The sequence below is a fragment of the Saccostrea cucullata genome, unplaced genomic scaffold, assembly GCF_032062105.1.
Source record: "Saccostrea cucullata isolate Sc308-1 unplaced genomic scaffold, CSIRO_AGI_Scuc_v1 ctg508, whole genome shotgun sequence".
In the NCBI taxonomy this organism is placed as follows: domain Eukaryota; kingdom Metazoa; phylum Mollusca; class Bivalvia; order Ostreida; family Ostreidae; genus Saccostrea; species Saccostrea cuccullata.
This window is the reverse complement of record NW_026924048.1, coordinates 221,800-230,410: the sequence shown is the minus strand read 5'-3', so window position 1 is coordinate 230,410 and position 8,611 is coordinate 221,800. Positions and strand designations below refer to the sequence as shown.

General features: G+C 30.9%; 1 long non-coding RNA gene across 1 annotated transcript; it reads left to right on the top strand.

Annotated features, from left to right (window-relative positions):
• The first annotated feature begins 354 nt into the window (after window positions 1-354).
• On the top strand, window positions 355-2,167 carry LOC134265577 (uncharacterized). Its single transcript, XR_009991778.1, has 4 exons — window positions 355-597; window positions 1,411-1,471; window positions 1,798-1,871; window positions 2,090-2,167. It is a non-coding gene; the product is annotated as an uncharacterized LOC134265577 (long non-coding RNA).
• The last annotated feature ends 6,444 nt before the right edge of the window (window positions 2,168-8,611 follow it).

Here is an 8,611-nt window from a genome sequence, read left to right as displayed (position 1 = left end):
AAAGGTCAATAAAACTTATACAGTTGGATTCATACGGTTTTGAAAATTTTAAGTTTTTTATAAAATTTATAAACTTTCAGCAGTTACCCATGGAAAAAATATTTCCATAATTAAGGCCATAATGAGGTCATAATGAGGTTTGACGTCATGACAGTTGCTCCGCCCTGATTGATCCTTATAAGGAAATAGAGCTCAAAATAACTATTTACCGATATTTGCAAGAATTTGTAACAAAAGGCAATATTTCCATGTCTAAATAAATAATTATTAGTGATTTTCTCCTATATAGAATTGCATGTTTTTAAAATAATCCGATTTCTTATGTGCCGTTTGGCTGCATTCGGCTTCAGCCAAGCGCTTGCACTCGGTGACACGGAATGTTGTTTACATCTAAAAACGTGGCGACATCAGCTGAGATATGCAGTGGATTTATATGCAATAATCAGACATTCTTTAAAAAATTATGGATAAGATAAGAGACAAGGCATTGTTTATCCCTATTACGAGAATATGAGGACATTATTAAAGAAAATAATGGAAGAGTGAGACGATCTGCACCAGCTCCCTAGATCCATCACTGCAGTGCATTCAGCCCAGGTATGTATGCACATGTTTGAACATTATGTAGATATACTTCTGTTAACATCGAAGAAAAAACAATCGCGAGTGTGTACGTGTATATTTAGATGTATTATCACGGTCAGTGAAAAACTAATGCAGTGCAATATAATATCAAATTTTTTACAATCATAAATACTCAATGTGTGTGTCCCCCAAAAATGGTGACGTTAAGTTGTGATGCGGAGCACCAAATTATCAAGCAACACCATGTTGAGCCCCTCCCAACACAAACAAAATATAGCCCATATAAAGTTGATCACTTTGTTTTATTAAAAATTTAAGAATCTTTTAAGCACTAGTATTTGAGATGCATAACTGTAATTGTACTAAATATATTTATAGAGTCGATTACCTTATTTTCTTTGAGAAGACATGTGATAAAATTTTTAAGGGTGTTTTTTAACTTTATAGTCCTAGAAACAAAAGATATTAAAAATGTACTTTTTCTGGGACAATTAAATTTGAAATTTCATAAGGGTGTTAATTAGTAATACAAACTGATGCATTGCTGCAGTCAATGTGTTGATAATGATTTACTGAACATGTAATGTTGTTGTCTTTTTGGCATACAAAGATGCTAAATGTAACAAATATTATTTGTATCATTATGATGAAAACAAAGAACCTCCACTTTAGATCTATGGGTTTGAATTTTTAGAATTTCTAAATTAATGGTGAATAAAATATTTTTTTTTTTTAGTATGATTTCAATTTTTAAGTCAATTAATTTCTGTTATTTATACATAATTTTTTAAAATCATATGACATATTATACTTTTATTATTGTAGCAGTCAATGGATTCAGGCTTGAAGTATAAATAAATACAAAATGCATCCATTTCTCCACAGGGTATGTACACTTATAAACATTTCACGTTTTTTTAACCATGCTTGTGTGCATGATTAGGCCTATATTTATTTTTCATTTTGGTAAAGATGGTAGAATTTTTTTTTTCATATTCTGATCATATGTTCTTGTTAATGTCAGAGGTTTTAATTTCCCAGAAGAGTTTTGTAAATAAATACAGCATTGATTCCATTTAACTTTTATATGAATTTTAATTCACTACAGTTTACAATATGTCATGAATTGTTTTGTCAAATGTAAAGTGATTTTACTTTACAATATATTTTATTTAGTAATCTCATAGCAATAGCATATATAATGTGTTGCAGATATTCCTAAAGAATTAGACCAATGGAATCATTCATGATCAGGCAGCAAGTTAATCCATGATGTAAAGAAAATGGTATGCTCCATATTAACTATAAACCAAATTACCATGCAATATTCCTGGCAAACAATATATAACAGTAGAACTGCAAACATTTAATTATATATGCATCCGATGCATGTTTGCATGCATTGATCTGAGTTTAATTAAATTTTAATCACAAATTTACTATTAGTAATGGTACAGTATGTTACTACATGAATGTCCTGATTTTCTCATACATGTATTTTCAGAATTGATTTCATCCACAAGAACATGAAGTGATGGAAAAAAAATTGCAGCCCCCCCCCCCCCCCCAGTATTCCTTGTACAGTCTATCTTAATTTGAAAAGCTGTTTATGAAATAAAATTTCTTCATAAAAAAATATTTGACTTTTTCATATCCATGTACTTACTGTACAGGTGTTGAAAAAGGCTATTAAGATTTGATAATCTTGACTTGCATATATTTGTGTGGTGCTAGGCTGTCAATGTCCATCAAGATTTTTTTCAGCATGTACATTGTGTTAACTTGTTTTTCTTAATAATAGTAACTAAAAGGAGATTAAAGGTCCCCATAATTGATTCAAAACAAGAAAGGGAACCCCCATTTTATTCTAAAGAGAATTGGTAGGGGGGGTGGTGGTGGCAAGTTTTCCCAAGTCATTATGTTTTTTATTTCTTTTCATGTCAATGAAGGACAGGTCTACTAATATTTACTTCCAATATGATGAAGGACAGATTATTTATTTCCTCCCTACTGAAAAATGTCTGACAAGCTAAACAAAATTATAGGAGGGGGAACACTGGTCTGGGGCAGATTAATTTTTTTTATCCTATTTGGGACATATTTATTTTCAACATTTCAGATCTACCCCCCCCCCCTCTTTTGGAATAAAATGGTAGTCCCTTTAAAAAATACAGGAAATTGTATGTTTTCCACTTAGTCTTAATTCTTTAAACGTATGACTTAGATCCCATCGGAGTTGAAGGTTTTAAAGAAAGCCATGATATATTCTTGTATACGAAAAAAAAAATTGTACACAAGTGTATGTACATTTGTGACACAGGGGTATGATTATCGAATTAATTATTGATGGAGGCTATCAATTGACTAATATAATTGAATATTCCCATTTTTATTAACAATCGGCGTTTTAAATTACATGCTGCGGCAAACTTTACACCTACATTTATAAGCTGGAAACACATTTTTCTAAAATATTCTTGCAGTGTCATTTATTGTTTCTTTTTAATGTCTAAAACACCATAAAATGCAGAATTTGTTGTATTATTTCAAAATAGTTTTATCTTTATGCATTACTGTGAAATCACAGGTCAAGTGCAAAACAAAAATTTTAAGACTTCAATTTGTTAAGAAATCATAGAAATTTGATATTTTGTCATGACAATATTTTATGATTTATTCTCAATAGTTTAAGTATCATTTTGTTTATCATTTAAGATAAGAAAATTTGAATAATTCTGCATGTTTCACAAAAATCAGAAAGTAAAATATCACAACAAGTTTTTATGAAAATAGGTTTTTCAATGAAATATATAGTGTAAAAATAAAATTATGACTCACTTATGGCCAGGTGCTGTACATTTAGCTGCATGTGTGTTTACACTGATTCGAGGAAATGTGGAAGGTCTGAAAGACGTCTTATATCATACATAATTCACACATTGTATAGAGAACGAAGTCACAAAATAGAAAGTAATATCCAGTGTTTTATGCATACTGTTCTATTTTTTTTATGCAAGTATCTACGAGGTAAACAAACTTTATCAAGTACGGAAGAGTTATCTCCCATGCTGGGTCAACGATGCGTTTGAAAACTATATTTAGACTGACTGTACCAAGATGTAAATTTTTAATCAAAAAGTTCAAGGGCAAGGCGACAATCTAATAAGTAGGTTTTTATTTTAAATTATTCATTTTACTGTATATTTTTCGAAAAGTGATGCTCATTTCTTTGTAATCCTTAAGGTAATTTATAATTTCCGATGATATTAGGAAAATGCCCCATTTTTCATATACTACTGACAGTTTCAGGTGAATAACTCAAATGTATCGGAAAACCAACTGAATGAGCATCACTTTTGCGAAAGTATAGATACATAGCAACAATTTAAAACACTGTGCAGTTATTTGTTTGTTTGCCTTGCCCTTGAACTTTTTGGTTAAATTTAACATTTCATTTGTTGACCTAAAATCGGAGCCCACGTGACTTAAGAGGGTCACATGATCACAAAAATTCCTAGGTGAATAGCGATGGACATACTCTTCAAGATAACATAAAGCTTTTTTAACTAAAGTGTCTTGCTGAAAAATAAAATAGTTAAATATTAATTGTATCCTTTTCGGTGACTTTTTATAGAAAATGTTGCCTTAACTGTACTGCGATTGGTGAAGGTTTCATATCTTTACGGTTTACGGTTTCAGAGGAGTAGCGATAACAAGGGTTTTTAGCACAAGGGGCAACAATTTTAAAAGCTTCAATCTTAGGGGCCAAGATTTATATCTTCTAAAGAGTTTGAAAAGAACATATTGAGGACATAAGATAGATCGTATATGTTTAAGGACATAAGAACTATTAAGAGAAATTCATTTCTCAGATATGGAATGACCTTGACCTTTGACCTTGAAATAATTTTGAAGGCAAAAGGTCATTGAATGTTATGCAGTTAGTTTCATGTCTCTACGACTTTTCGTTTTGAAAAGTTTTAATTTTTTGTAAAATTTATAAACTTTCAGGGGCAGTTACTCATTGAAGGGTTTAAAGAAAACTTTTGCAATGAATAGATTGAAAAGTCTCCTAAATTAGTTAAAGACAATGGTGAAGGTTTTATATCTCTACGGTTTACGGTTTCTGAGGAGTAGCGATAACAAGCTTTACGGTGAAAGGGGCAATAACTGCATAAGGGGTCTAAGTAAAAACATGGGGGGTCATTTTTCGGAATAAATTTTAATATCCAGTATCAAGAACTATAAAGTTTTTTGGATAAGTCTTACCGTGTCAAAACATAAGGTGAGAAATAAAATAAAAAAACAAGCATTTCAAGAGGTCTTTCCACAGAAAGGTGGAAAGACCTAATAAAAATAATAATAACTAGGAGACTTATTGTTCAAAGAACAATAAAAGGTCTTTCCATCTTCATTGAGTTTTAATTTTGTTTTATATCTGACTCCTTAAAATTAAATTCCATTAATAAGAAACATAAATTGTCTTGAAATGATAAATAAAAAAAAATAAGAATAAAAAAATTGAGATGACCTTGACCTTTGACGTCAAAAAAAATTTTCAAGGTCAAAGGTCAAGGGTCACAATGAATTGATTCCCTGCCTCTACGACATATACTTTTCAAGTTATAATGTTTTATAGTAAGTACAAAGACGTTAATGGGCAATAATTCATATAAGGGGCCAGCAGATCCTTTCGCACTTATACAGAGAAGTTAGGCCTGAAGACCCTTAAGACATAAGTGAAGGTTTGGTATCTCTACGGTCTGTGGTTTCTGAGGAGTAGCGATAATAATGTTTTTCGCATAAGGGGCAATAACTTTTAAAAGGGTCAATCTTAGGGGACAAGAATAAAATCTTTGAAAGGGTATTAAAAGTGCATATCACAGACAGAAGATACATTGTATATGTTTAAGGATATAAGAGCTATTAAAAGAAATTTATTCCTCATATTTGGAATGGCCTTGACCTTTGACCTTGAAATGAATTTAAAGGTCAAAGGTCAATAAAACTTATGCAGTTGGATTCATGTCTATACGACCTTTCGTTTTGAAAATTTTAAGTTTTTTATAAAATTTATAAACTTTCAGGAGCAGTTACTCATTGAAGGGGTCAAAGAAATCTTTTGCAATGAATAGATTGAAAAGTTTCCTAAATTAGTTGAAGACGTTAGTGAAGGTTCTGCATCTCTACGATTTACGGTTTCAAAGGAGTAGCGATAACAAGCTTTACGGTGAAAGGGGCAATAACTGCATAAGGGGTCTAAGTTAAAACATGGGGGGTCATTTTTCGGAATAACTTTAAATATCATGAACTATAAAGTTTTTCGAATAGTCTTACGGTGTCAAAACATAAGGTGAAAAATAAAATAATAAAAAACAGAAGCATTTCAAGAGGTCTTTCCACAAAAAGGTGGAAAGACCTAATAATAAACAGAACAATTTCAATAGGTCTTTCCACAGAAAGGTGGAAAGAACTAATAATAAACAGAACAATTTCAATAGGTCTTTCCACAGAAAGGTGGAAAGACCTAATAATAAACAGAACAATTTCAAGAGGTCTTTCCACAGAAAGGTGGAAAGACCTAATAATAAACAGAACAATATCAATAGGTCTTTCCACAGAAAGGTGGAAAGACCTAAAAACATAAGCATTTCAAGAGGTCTTTCCACAGAAAGGTGGAAAGACCTAATAAACAGAACAATTTCAATAGGTCTTTCCACGGAAAGGTGGAAAGACCTTAAAATTCTTATCTAAATAATAATCTGGCTGAACACATCTTTGTACAAGTTTTAATTTTCTGTCTAAAGGAGATATTGTGTTGTCAATTTGTGAAGTCGACAATTTACGGATAAACATATGTACCCAGCATGTTGATAAGAAAAAAAAAGTGTAGGGTACTATAAAACCGCAAAGAGCGATTGCAAGTTTTAGCAAGTATATATTAATTCATGCTAAAGCCCGTAAACAAAAGATGACAGGACAATAAACACATTTACTTGAAAACTACTTGATAATGAATTAAATTGTTTTAAAAAAAAATTCAAAAGAATATTTTTATAATGGCATTTAAAGTTATTTCATATTCCATAAGAAAGAAAGCAAGCAAGCAAGAATGAATGAATTAAAAAATAAATGAATTAATAAATAATATTCTATGCCCTTTTCAAAGACCTAGTTCAAGATTGTGTAAATTAATTAACCAATTTATTAAGACTAACAAATTACGGAATGAAATAAACTATTAAATGATTTTTAAAGGAAAATGAATGAATAATTTACAAATAAATCGGTGAAATCATAAATGAATAAATCATGAATGAAATTAATAAACATTAAATGTGTGAACTCATAAATAAATAAATTATAATTATGTGATTTAATAAATGAATAAATAAAATAAAATTAATGAACTTAATGTTAAGTTCAATAATAATGGTATTTTATAAAACTTAAAAAAAAATACAATAATTTTCATACTGGAGTGCAGTAACCTAGGTTGTGGAGAGAAATGACCTAGGAAAGGGAGGGAAAGGGACTAGGAGAGAGATGACCTAGGCAGAACAGGTATTGGCGAGACATGACCCAGCTTCATCTAACTTTACTTTCCCCATACTTTTTCTAGACTCTCTCACTGAACTTTCCCCAAACTGTTTCTGGGCTCTCGTACTTTACTTCCCAAATATTGTTTTAAGTCTCTCTCACTTTATTTTCCCCATACTGTTTCTAGATTCTCTCACTAAATATGCCCCATTCTGTTTTCAGTCTCAATCACTTTACTTTCCCCATAGTGATTCTAGATTCTCTCACTGAACTTTCCCCATAATGTTTCTAGACTCTCTCATTTTACTTTCCCCACTCTGTTTTCAATCTCACCAAACTTTACTTTCCCATACTGTTTTCAGCTCTCCCATTTCCCTTTTACATACTGTTTCTAGACTCTCTCACTTTACTTTTCCCTTCTGTTTCTAGACTCTCTTACTTTACTTTCCCCATACTGTTTCAGGGTTCTCCATCGTTTGAAATTTTAAGTGTTGCAGAGTTTATGCGAAACACTAAAATTTCGCTATATTTTCGTGATCAATTTCGCAACCTAATCTCTTTTCAATATGATTACCAAAGAATACATGAACACACTTTTCTAATTCGTTACATAAATGGTATGGCCGTACATTTTGATAATAGTAAAAGCACATCTTCTGAAAAGCAGAAGAAATCCTTTCTACTTACTAACTACTTTATTTTGAAAGTAAATTTGCCGTGATTTTTTTTTGTTCTCTTGATCGAATTACAAAAAAAAGAAAAGAAAGAAACTTCCGAATAGTAAGTTACTCTCTAGAATTCCTTGAAAATTTAAAACAATTTATTTAAATCAGTTACTGTAAGTGGTTTTAATTCCATGGTATTAAAATTTCACGGTATCTCAAAAATTACCAATTGCTATGGTTTTATTTCACGCTGCTAGAAATTGATTCAAAATTTCGTGTAAGAATTTAAAAGCTTTAAAAACAAATAACATTTACGATTGGGTAAATTTTGCGGAAAGTTAATAAATTGCAAACATAGCGAAATTAAAACTATCGTGAATATTTGCCAATCAACAGTAAATGATTTCTGTGCTATGTTGTGTTTGATTTACAGTGCCAACATAATTTTAGAGCTGTGGCTCTATAGAATTTTTTTTAAAGTAACACAATTATATTTTATTGCAACTACCAATTAACCGTAAAATGGAAGTGAAGAAACAAATTATTTGTTCCTTCATGCGTAAAGTCCGTCTAGGGTCTAGGAGATAATTGATTATGCAAAGCGAAGCCCTAAGTAAGTGCTTAAAATACCTTTAGGAATTGAAAGACGATAGAATTGTTTGATTACTAGAAACAAGTTTCAGATAGAGAGAATTATATGTTTAGATTTTCTGATTATCACAAATCTTACTGTGACGGCAAAATTTTAACTGTGTCGCACGCATAAATTTTGAATCGTTACTGTGTCAGAGAAAATTCTACTGTGTTGGGAACTGTTTCTA